Genomic DNA, 13049 nt, shown 5'->3' with positions numbered 1-13049 from the left:
CACATTCCACTAATTATGATGCATTTATCAATGCTACACAATGTCTGTCACACATTTTTGACAGACCACTGCACTAATCCTCTCTGCTCATATTTTTAGGATTAAGCTTGCATGGGTAAAGGCTAGTGCTGCGCGGACCAAAAGCAAAATTTACTGGAATTTTGCTGAAAGGCATTGAGCCCTAGAAATTAACCATTTCACTCCCTTATTGTTGTTCATATGTTAAAACTGCAACTAGCTCTCACTATAATTCAAAACAATTGCAGACCTCTTTGAAAAGAATATAATAACTAGAGGGATTTTTCACTGCTGCTTTTTGGCTGGGGATAATGAGAAGGCATAGTCCAGAAAAGCAACATTTCTAAGTTCTAAAATATGCATCAGAATCAGGCCTGTTTATATCACACTGATTAAGATAGGTACTGTGCTTTGCAAATCTGTAGCAAGCTATTAAAATTCTTCCAATTATCTTTTGTTGTTTATAGTGTATATAAAAATAAATCAGACATTAAATAACAGAAAAAAGAAAAAAAAGAAAAAATACTACAGAATAAACAAGTTTACAAAATGGTATACAGTCAGCACTCATTAAACATGTGAAAAATCAAATTTGGCTGTACAGTTATTATATCTTAACATTTTTTATCCCTCTAAATCAGGGGTCCCCAAACTTTTTAAGACGAGGGCCGGTCCACAATCCTTCAGACTGTTGAGGGGCCAAATTATCATTTGAAAAAAACAAAACAAAAAACGAATTCCTATGCATACTGCACATGTCTTATTTAACAACAACAACAACAACAAAAGAACAATACAATATTTAAAAATGAAAACAATTGTAACCAACATAAACCTATTAGGATTTCAATGGAAAGTGTGGGCCTGCTACTGGCCAATGAGAGAGTCAAGTTAATTAGGATTATTGTTGTTGTTGTGTGCCTTCAAGTCATGTCAGACTTTGGCCGAGCCTAAGTCTAAAATTAATTATTTATTTACTGCATTTATTTACTACATTTATATCCCACCTTTCTCACCCCGAAGGGGACTCAGAGCAGCTGTATGTACATATTATATATTATATTATTAGCATAACACAATATTAGCATTATATATTACTATATTGAACTATACCACTATACTATTATATAATATGTAATATATAACATATAATTAATATTATTATATGGTATTACTATTAGTATTATATTGTATAACATAAGATTATTATCAATATTATATGTATATACAATATATTATATTATTAAAACTTATATAAAAATATTATATTATAAAACTGAGGGCGGGGGCCAGGTCAATGACCTTGGAGGGCCGCATCCGGCCCCCGGGCCTTAGTTTGGGGACCCCTGCTCTAAATCCACACCCATGAACCCATCCCCCATGACCTCCAACACCCCTCAATATGGATCACATAACTAACCAGCAACAACCCCTATGTCTTCTTTCACTAAATCCCCTTTATGGCAATCTTCAAATCTACCTTGGTCTTCTTTTCCAGATACCCAAGTGCCAACCTCCATTTGTTTACGAATTCTTCATTACTTCCCCCTCTGCTGCTATTTGTCAGCTTGGCCATTTAGATACAATCTACTAAGTTATCTCTCCAATCTTTAATAGTTAGCTCTTATTATATGTCAATTAAATTCTTTATTCACTCTGTCTTTTTCATCCCATAGATAGGCATGCTATCCATAGGCATGTTTAGCCTGCAGAAGAGAAGGCTGAGAGGAGACATGATAGCCATGTACAAATATGTGAGGGGAAGTCATAGGGAGGAGGGAGCAAGCTTGTTTTCTGCTGCCCTGGAGACTAGGATGCGAAACAATGGCTTCAAACTACAGGAAAGGAGATTCCACCTGAACATCAGTAAGAACTTCCTCACTGTGAGAGCTGTTCTGCAGTGGAACTCTCTGCCTCGGAGTGTGGTGGAGGCTCCTTCTTTGGAGGCTTTTAAGCAGAGGCTGGATGGCCATCTGTTGGGGGTGCTTTGAATGCGATTTCCTGCTTCTTGGCAGGGGGTTGGACTGGATGGCCCATGAGGTCTCTTCCAACGCTACTATTCTATGATTCTATGATTCTATATATTAAATTATAGCCCTCTAACTTAAGCAACTCCATATTGTCCAGTTTAATCCAATCCTTTCACGAACTAAAATTTGTGGCTTCATAAATTTCGTCTTTCCCATCATTAAGGTTCCTGTAGGCAAGCAAACTATTAAGATTTATATTTTATTGCAGCTGACCACAGTCTATTTTCCTCCTGACTGTGAGAGCTGTTCAACAGTGGAACTCTCTGCCTAGGAGTGAAGTTGACTCTCTTTACTTGGAGGCTTTTAAACAGAGGCTGGATGGCCATCAAGAAGCAGGAAACTCTCATTCAAAGCACCCCTGACAGATGGCCATCACGACTCTGCTCAAAATCCTCTAATGGAGGAGTCTCCATCACACTTCGGGGCAGAGAGTTCCACTGCTAACTACCTCTCACAGTTAGGAAGCTTTTCCTAATGTTCAGGTGGAATCTCCACGTACTAGTCTCTGGGGCAGCAGAAAACAAGTTTGCTCCCTCCTTCCTATGACTTCCCCTCACATACATAACTATCATGTCTCCTCCCAGCCTTCTCTTCTGCAGGCTAAACAAGCCCTATATTTTAGGCAATCAGCAAAATGTTTTGGGTCAGCCCTCTGTACATATATTCTGAAGGAAGAGATTAAAAAGGTTGGCTAGTCAGCCAAGAGAAGCAGTGTGGTGAAGTGCTTTGAGAGTTGGCCTATGAACCCTATGACCAGGGTTCAAATCCCTCCGCAATCAACAAACTAGTTCGGTTGGGGGTGTGGGGGGTTGATTTTTTTTTTTTAGCGAATCATGAAAAGTAGCTCCATAACACAAAATAATTTAGAAAGCAGCCTCCATCAATAAACTTCAGTGGACACTCATGGGGATTTGGTTAACCAGTTGAAATTCATGAGTAAACCAAGTTTTTTAAAAAACCTGAAAATTTTCAGTGGGGTGAACCCCTACCCCCCCCCCCCTTTGGCTACAGCCCTGGCCTGCCTCAGACAAAGGCAGAGGCAAACCCACTCTGAACAAATCATGCCAGGGAAACTCTGTGACAGGTTTGCCTTAGATCACCATATGTCATAAATGACTTTAAAGGCAGACAACAGCAAGTAAGCCAAAAGGGGCTGGTTTATAAATTGTAGTCTGTAGATTCCTGACAAAACAACTTCAGATGTTCCTAACTGCAACCTGCTGCTCTGATCTTGTCCCCTCCAGGCTTTAAAATTCCTGCTCCTGAGGGGGGGGGGTTATAAAAAGAAAAATGATAATAATCATAACACCTTTCATGCATTTGATTGGAAATCAAAGTTACCTTGAGTTGAAAGATCTCAGGGGGAAATGATGTTGCCTACATTTAAAGTGCACCTCTTCAAGACTCTTCCCTTCCCCACATGAATTTTAGTCATGCAAGAAAAGTAAGAAACCAGAATGCTAATATTTGATTCTGAACTTCTTTTGAAATGAAGCAATCCTTCAATAATCTCCTGGTTATCCGCTCATTACCTTGCATACAAGATGAAGTCTGATGAGATCATATGAATGTTTTAAGTGGAACAGATACATCATTAGGAAGCAAAATCAATGCACCTGTACATGCCTATGCAAACCAGATTGTTTCTATCTGTCAGAAATAACCTTGTGTGAGAGGACTCAGAAAAATAATTGAATGTTTGGATGAGAATGTTCTGTACCAGAAGACTCTAAAAAGGCATAAGTATGGATCTTGTCAAGGCAGTTGGGAAGAAGAGAAACAACTAGAGTGACCAAGGGTATTTTAATGACTAGTGTGATCTGCAAGGGAATATTGTTATTATTCTGTACTCTCCTTTAGGATACTCTATTCCATATTCCCTCTCAGCCAGTGTTCTGCTTTCCCTTCCAGTTATGAACATAAACTATTTGCCATTCAGTGTAGCAATGATATATGTCAGTGCCAAGAGGGACATTTATAATTGCTATAAAATAAGTTTTCTAGGTGGAAAATGATGCTGCAGAAGATTACAGCAGAGAAAGCATCCCAACGTTTAGATGTTGGGTCCCCCATTCCATTGCAATGGGTGGTAAAACTAGGTCTCTGAGCAACTGCAGCAGGCCTCCTGCTTTTGCTGGGGTTAGGAGTGCAAAAGTAGGGAAACAGTAAAAAAAATGAAATATTTTAAAAATGCTGCTCAAGGCATTATTAGGTCTTTCAGCATGACTTCATGGTCAGCATTCACGAGGTGCTGGCCATAGAGTTACACTGTCAGGCTTCGAAATTACTCAAATCCTTCCCTCTGCCCCATCCATTTGCCCCAAATATTTCTTGTCAGAAAACCAGAAATTATTTTCTCATCACAAATTATTCTGAAAAAATAATAAATAGAACTTGGAAAACTTATTTTAATAATTTATGTATTTATCGTGTCAGAAGCAACATGCGCATGTGAGGGGTACAGTTATCATGTATGTAAAACTACAAACAAAGTTAAAAACTTAACATTGTACTAAATTTTCTTTGACCAGAAGCTGGCCACTTGGAGCACCTTTGGTGTAACTGTGAGAAGGTTCTCCATTGTGTATGTGGCAGGGCTCAGGCTGCTTTATACAGTAAGTAAGTGGTCTGTGGTTTGCTCATCTCCATACTCGCATGTTGCGGACTCCACTTTGTAGTCCCATTTCTTAAGATTGGCTCTGTACCTCATGGTGCCAGAGCACAATCTGTTCAGCACCATCCAAGTCACCCAGTCTTCTGTGTGCCCAGGAGGGAATTTCTCATCCGGTTTCAGCCATGGATTAAGTTTCCGGGTTTTAGCCTGCCACTTTTGGATTCTGGCTTGCTGAGGTGTTCCTGCGAGTATCTCTGTAGATGTTAGGAAGCTATTTCTTGATTTAAGTAATTGGCGTGCTGGTTGATATTTGAACATAGGATGGGCCGGAGATGTCACTGTCTTGGTTCTTTCATTATTGGCTGCTACTTCCCAATGGATGTCAGGTGGTGCAATACCATCTAAACAGTATAATTTCTCCAGCAGTCTAGGGCATAGACATCCTGTGATAATGTGGCATGTCTCATTAAGAGCCACATCCACTGTTTTAATGTGGTGAGATGTATTCCACATTGAGCATGCATATTCAGCACCAGAGTAGCAAAGCACAAGGGCAAATGTCTTCACTGTGTCTGGTTGTGGTCCCCAGGTTGTGTCAGTCAACTTTCATATGTGGTGCAGGCTGTGGCACAGGCTGGAGAGCAGCTGCAATGAATCACTGCAATGTATCACTCTGACCAGGAGGTCATGAGTTCGAGGCCCACTTGGAGTCTATGTTTGTCTTGTCTTTGTTCTATGTTAAAAGGCATTGAATGTTTGCCTATATGTGTAATGTGATCCGCCCTGAGTCCCCTTCGGGGTGAGAAGGGTGGAATATAAATGCTGTAAATAAATAAATAAATAAATAAATAAATATTATTTCTAGCACCCACGTTTTATTTTCTAGCACCCACTTCTCTTGTAGGGGCATGAAAGAAGCCTCCCCTAAGATCGTAACACATCTGGGCATCCTCTGGGCAACACCTTTGTAGACGGCTGATTCTCTCACACCAGAAGTGTCTTGCAACTTGCTTTTAATAATAATGTATTCCTATTGATCATTCCAGTGTTTGAGGAATGGATAAAAAAAGATTAAAAAGTAATTGGTTATATTACACATTGCACTGTCCATTGACACATATTGATAAATCATACATAAATAGATATCTCATACAGCCCAAAGCAACTTTGTATTTCCATTAAAAAAATCAATTAAAAAGGAATAGGATTGATAAGCAAATGGGATAAATCATAAACAACTAATCTCCAAAGTCAGCTAAAAACACATTAAAATACCCATTAAATATTATTATTAAAAATAACTAGAAATGTTGTTTGTTATACCGTATCTTTTTGTTTCTGTTTGTTTTATTCTTTATGAAATGCACTTTGTTCATGCCTGCATTACCCATTCACTCCAAAGTGACCTCTTGTAGTAACAACCAGTGGCAACTGGTGGGTTCCATGTCAGCGGAGCATGAAACCATTCCAGGTTTCAAAAAGGTTTTAAAAAAGCCATCCACTATGATCAACATAGCGGTAGAGTTCAAGATCTTGGATAGCTCTTTTGATACAGGTGAAAGTCTGGATCAGATTCGTGGAAACCACAAGACACCACTGATAGCAACGTTAATCATGTGTTCCTTCCAAGTTTGGGAGGTGTGCTGATGACATTCAAAACACCCCAGGTACTAATTCTATAACTTGCAGCACTCACAAAGTACAACTATTCACCATTCTGAGCAAAAGAGGAAATGGGAAGCTGGGCAAGAAACAGCAATGTCTAGCTGTGCTCCGAAAAAAAGCAAAAGCACTTGGGGGTGATAAAATTAATATTGTCTGCATTGAGGCCCATGTAATTGAATTGTCAATTATGTTTCTTAAAATTGTCAGTTACACCCAGCCCTCCCAAATGGGTGAAGCGTCAGAAATTACAAAGCAATCTCTCTCTTCTCTGTGGCCTCTTAATAATAATCTATGGCTCCCGAAGGCATGCAGCGCTTGTGTCAAGGAGTCAAAGACCGTGACTGGAGTTTGTAAGTGGGCTGTGTTGTTTTATGACCATTCTTACATTTGCATTGAAGAAAGCAAAAGGGAGGGGGGAGTTACATTGCAATCAGATCCTCATATGTCAGGCCATAAACTTCAACTGATTGCTATTCATTCCGCTTCTCCTCTCAAAAATAAATACAATAGTTGGTGCTTGCATATGCATTATATGGCAAGTGCTAGGATGGCAAAGGAAGGCAGGTTACCATTAATGGAGGAGTAATGAATCATGATCCATGGAGAATATAAATCTTTCAGACCACAGAGAAATCAGAACTTGGTACTATAAACTTTCAGAATTTAGAACATTGGTTTAAAATCGGCACTCCATATCCACAGATTCAACCATCCATGCCTTGGAAAGCCCTCTCCCAAATACCATTTTATATAAGGGTTAGCATTTTACTGCACCATTGTATATAATGGGACTTAAGGATCCACTGATTTTATTATTTATTTACTGCATTTATATACTGCTTTTCTCACCCCTGAGGGGTCTCAAGGTGGTGTATATCAAGTAATGGCAAAATTCAATGCCAACATATATATAAAACCAAAGCATAATACAGGGTGTTTGAAAAAGAACTCCCTAGTTTCCATTTAAAGTAAACGGAAACTAGGGAGTTCTTTTTCAAACACCCTGTATAACATATATTAACTATAAATTAAAATCATATTAAACATAAAACATAAACAAATATTTGGACAATTCAAACATAGAATTAAAACATCTTAATATTAACATTAAAATCACCTAATCCAAAATCATAATCTGAATCCATTCCAATTGTCAATCGCATGTATTTCCTATTCATTTCTTGTACTGCATTACTTTACTGCCCAAAGGCTTGGTCCCATAGCCATGTCTTTACGACCTTTCTGAAGGCCAAGAGGGAAGGCGCTGATCTAATTTCACTGGGGAGGGAGTTCCAGAGCTGAGGGGCCATCACTGAGAAGGCCATGCCTCTCGTTCCCACCAACTGCACCTGGGAAGGAGGTGAGACCGAGAACAGCCCTCTCCAGAAGATCTTAACCTCTGAGATGGTTCATAGGCACTCGTACAGGTAAGCTGGGCCAATGGTTCTCAATCTGTGGCCCTCCAGATGTTTTGACCTTCAACTCCCAGAAATCCTAACAGCTAGTAAACTGACTGAAATTTCTGTTGTATGCCAAAACACTTGGGGACCCACAGGTTAAGGCCCACAGGTTAAGAATGACTGGTTTAGGGCTTTAGAGGCTAAAGCCAGCACTTTGAATTGTGCTCGGTAGCAGACTGGCAGCCAGTGGAGATGATGCAACAGGGGGGTTGCATGCTCATTGATATTTAAAGCTTCCGAACAGTCTTCAAAAGCAATAATTACAGGGGAACCAAAATCCAGTGGATAGCAAGGGCCCAAGATATTTCACCTATAGACACAAAAAAAATTTGTAGCTTTGAATCCAGGAGCTTTGAACTCTGGTCAGGATAGGACTGGATGGTTCTTGTGTTCTCTTCCAACTCTATGATTCTATTCTTTATGAAATCCCACCCTCCTGGGTTTCCAGTCTAGACCTCTAGAATTCTCCCAGAAATCTAAATCCTATCCCCTGCTGTTTGATAATTCCAGGTCTTTTTAATGCCCCTTCCCATTCTGAAAGATTGAAATGCCTCTTCTAGGGCTTGGTATTGTTAAATTGTAGTGGTACTTGGGTGCCAGCCTTTTGCTATTGCCCTTGTTATAGGAATGCAGCCTCAAAGAAACTGCTCTGAAATCAAATTTCATCATTAGGCAGGAAGAGGTTCCTTACCCTTAGACAAGATTAGGAAACTGGTGGACTTTCCACGGATGTTGAACTGTACCCAGCAGCCATAGCCAGCATAGTTTATAGTGAGGGATCATAGGAGATGATCCCCTGGAAGCCCAAAAACTGCCCTACATCTTAGATCCTTCCCATGTTCTCAGCAGTAGAATAGTTTCTCTGTCTGTCTGTCTGTCTATCTTTCTTTGTCTATCTTAGTGCGTGATCTGAATTCATATTCCAGAATCCTGCTGTTAGTCCTGTTTAGAATAGACCTATGAAATTAATGGAATATATATTGTCTCACCACTTAGTGATTGGTTCAAGAGGTCTACTTTATTTAGGGCTAACCAACAAGATGCAGCCTTTGGACATTTGAGTTGTGTGTATATTTGTCTTTAAGTCATCTATCTGTTGACTTGTAGTGCTCTCATGAATTTCATAGGATTCTCTTATGCAAGGAAGTGATTCTGACAGTTCTATCCTGTGAAATATAGCCTATGGCACCTAGTATTTATTGAAATTCTCCCATTCAAATACTAACCAGGGCTGACTATGCACATTCATATCAATGCATAACTATATGTATCGATGTGCCATGAATTGACATGGTCCATTGAGGAACTTATATGTGCAAAAGACACCAAAAGGAGTATAGCTATTGATAATTATGGATTAATAAATAATACTGTTGCCTTTGCAAAGCTCTCTTGATATGTTTGTGAATGCAGCTTGCTGTTAAAAATAATGAAGACAGTCCTGAAAACCTTCCCCCATACATGTTGCAAGGAGAAAGTGATTTGGGGATTGTTCAGAAAGCCGATTCAAGGGGGAATTTGAAAGGTTCTAATTGATGGGATTGGTGGACAATACCAGTTATTTTTAAAAACAGGATGCTTCCCCTGACACTGGAAAAGAGCTTTTTTGAATTGAATAGACTTGTGCATAGTCATTATAGGAGGATATCAGTGGGAAGGGCACTGGTGAATAATGTAGCTGTAAATCAAGTACTGTGTCCTGTGTGGAATTTGGTGAATTGAATCTTAAGTAAGTAGAAAAAATATCAGGCAAATTACAAGTCTGATAGAGAAGGATGGGGTTGTGTGCTTACATTTTCATTGCTAAGAAGACGACTGGCAGGGAGGGAGGGAGGGGGAAGAATGAAGACAGAGCTAGAATTATCCATTGGCTACCATGTCATTTGGACAGTGAATCCACTCTGGAATTTTAAAGGAACTATCCATAGTTCTGAATCCCATTTCCCCAAATAGTTCAGCACCTTTTGCCTACTTGGAAGGGCAAGATTCTGTACCTTCCTCCCCTCTTCCTCTGACTTCATTGTGTGCAAACTAGCTTTGCACACTGTACTCAATTTGTAACAACTGAAATAAGCTGCAAAGGGGAAAGTGGGTATAGGAGAGAGAAACCGGGACATTTTAAAACATCTGAAAAGTGGGATTAATTAGTACAGTGTTCCCTCGCTACTTCGCAGTTCACTTTTCACGGGTTTGCTGTTTTGCAGTTTTTTAATAAACACTAAATTAATAGCATAAATCATTAAATAATATTATAAATCCCTCTTTCTACTTCCTTCCTAAGGAAAAGTGTAAGCAAGGAAGGAAGGAAGGGAGGGAGGGAGGGAGGGAGGGAGGGAGGGAAGGAAGGAAGGAAGGAAGGAAGGAAGGAAGGAAGGAAGGAAGGAAGGAAGGAAGGAAGGAAGGAAGGAAGGAAGGAGAAGCCGAAGGGAGAGAAAAGGAGGTTGAAGCAAATTTGTTTTTGCCTCACAAGGCAGCAGTAGACAGAGACGCTACTTGCCAGTGAGATTGTAAACAACACAAATATAGCATCCCTACTTCGTGAATTTTAACTTTTCACAAGTGGTCCTGGAACGTAATCCCCATGATAAGTGAGGGAACACTGTACTACTGTCTCTGTCAAATGGGTACAGATAAGGAGAATGAAGCTGGATTTAGGTTTGTTTTTTTTTTTTTTTAACTCACCTACAGCATGCCAACCATAAAATATTGTGGGACTTTAGGGAGTAATAAGTTTTATCTGGCATATATTTTAATGGACTGTGGCTCCATCTGATGGAATGATATGCAGGTCATGAAAAATAAGTGCCAAATTGATCTGGATTGTGCACTGTGACTGCAATGGTATAATGGCAAAATGAGATATGTTCCAAAGAACCTTTCCATATTTTATTAAAAACCGGAATAAGGGGAAATGAACAATCTGATTTAGAACCAAAAAATAAAATTTAAAAATGCAGGTGCATATTTGAATGCTGCACATACGATGGATTTGATTGCCTGTTTAATTGGGAACTGGAAGTTAGACATGCCATTCAGTGTTCCAAACACAAGTACATCTGAGCCTTAAATAGGATCCAGTTGTTGTTTTTCAATAGATTATTGGGGGGTATGCATAATTTTATCCTGAATTCATTAATCAGGTCTATATTAAAAACAAAATATTTTGCTGTGATTTTTAAAAAGCCTGGTTGGATGACATTGTTAAGAATGGGTTCTGCTGGAAAGATATAGCTGGGTCATGGTGATGAGTTGACCTGGCTCTGGAACAAGACTGGGCAAACTGCTGGCCTCTCTCTTTGTTGTTTCCTTTGATATAATGTGACTACAGATGACCCCTAACAGATGGAACAAAGAAAACAGCCTAATAGCCAAGGGTACTGCAACAATTCTTATATATTTCAAATACAGAGGGATGGATCTATGTGACACTTAGAACGCTGGTCCTGCAGGAAAGGGTATTGGATAAATCATGGTAGTCATTGGAGAAGGGCAAGGTCACTTCACAACTGCATATTAAATAATATCTAAATAATGGATATAATGATTCACTTGCTGCATTAACTAGGAAGCTCTTCATGAACATAGAAACTGATGAGTGGAACCTCTCTATACAATCAGATGTTGACAAAGACACCATGGCTTACACCAGAGATTGTTTGACTCCAACACTTTTTGGCTAGGGTTGCTGAGTGTTGTAGTCCAACAACATCTGGACCCATCCCTGATTTATGTGTTATATTGTCTGTATAAAAGTGTGGTACAGAAGTATGGTATGGTAAACACAAAGACCTTGGCTTTGCACTTTTTATCTCTCTTTTTGCATGTGGAGGCAATTATGTGCACTCTAGAAGCACTTTGTTGGGGAAAATGAAATAAAAGAAATTTTCTTCCGAATGTCCCTTTTTTAATTTTCCCTGGCTATTCAGGATAGATTACAGGCTGATTTACGATCTGCAAAAGGTGAAGTTGGGATTGATGAATTCTATGTGAACTTAGAGACTCATGTTCATCTCCTTGCTGGGTATTGTCGGCAAGTCATTTGCTGGAATGGATGATGTGTATTCTTTCTTTCCAAGCATTGTTAATTGCTATCTAATTGTGTTCTACATTCAGACCAGCAACACACTCTGTGGTTCAAGAGACATGAAAGATAAGAGATTTAGCTTAGAGTTTTGGGAAGTAAAAACATTATTGTAATATTGGCCTGCTCCCCTGTTGCTTTCATTTACTACACAGACATTTACCAGCTTGTCTGAATATAATTAGACAACATGTTCTAGGAAACTTGGAAATAAAACAGAATTGTATCTTTTAAGCTAAACTCAGTGCTGCATTAAGATGCTCATATGGGATAATGTGGAAAAGTCATTGCGAGGTGATTGATTTTCCTTCCTCCCTCCCTTCCTTTGCATGTGAATAAACCCAACATCAGAAAATGAACATGAATGTGGTTGAAAGAGAGAGCTTTCCCTTCACCACACTAAGGAAGCTGAAGATAAAGAGTTTTCCCATAATATAAGACAAAGGGATTTTAAGCTCCTACTGGAAATCACAAGGTGAAGTCATAATGATGTATGAAATACAACATTCATATGCTGATGACATCTAACTCTAATAATGTTTTTTTTTTAATCAGATCCTGGTGTAACGTTGGTATCCGAGCTCAGTGATTCACTGGATGAGGAGGAATGATTTCAAATTAATCCAGACATTATGACAAAGTGGATGTTGTGATTCAGCTAGAGCCTCAGAGTGACTCTGATGGGGATTATGGGATTCAGGTTCAAGATGATGAGATTCAGGTTCAAGGTGAATCTAATGGGAATTATGGGATTCAGGTTCAGAGTGTTCCTGCTGTGGCAGATGAGGAGCAGGGAGGCTTTCCCACGGCAGGGAATGGTGATGATGATTCTGAAGATGATACTGAAGCTAGTCAGGTGCAAAGGGAGCTCCCAGTTTGATAGCAGGCAGACAGACGCTAATGCTAACGAGCTGTCTGGCCTTGACGAAACAGAATCTTTGGATCGAGCTGGCCGTTTGGAATTCAGAATTCACAGGAGTGCTAGAATAGCAAACAAGAGGGAGGTCAGAGGCCAAAGAAATGCATTCATGCTATGCAAAGGCTATTAAAAGAGTGTGCTGACAGAGAAATCTTTGTCAAAGCAAATTCTCGTTTGAGTCAAGAAGCCAGCTCTTTCTTCCTAGGATTATCTGGCAGCCTTGGTGTATTCATGTTTTGGAACTTTGTCATGCATTTATGGA

Source organism: Anolis carolinensis, chromosome 5, assembly GCF_035594765.1.
Source record: "Anolis carolinensis isolate JA03-04 chromosome 5, rAnoCar3.1.pri, whole genome shotgun sequence".
Classification (NCBI taxonomy): Eukaryota; Metazoa; Chordata; class Lepidosauria; order Squamata; family Dactyloidae; genus Anolis; species Anolis carolinensis.
The sequence above is the reverse complement of the archived record's forward strand: the minus strand, read 5'-3'. Positions refer to the sequence as shown.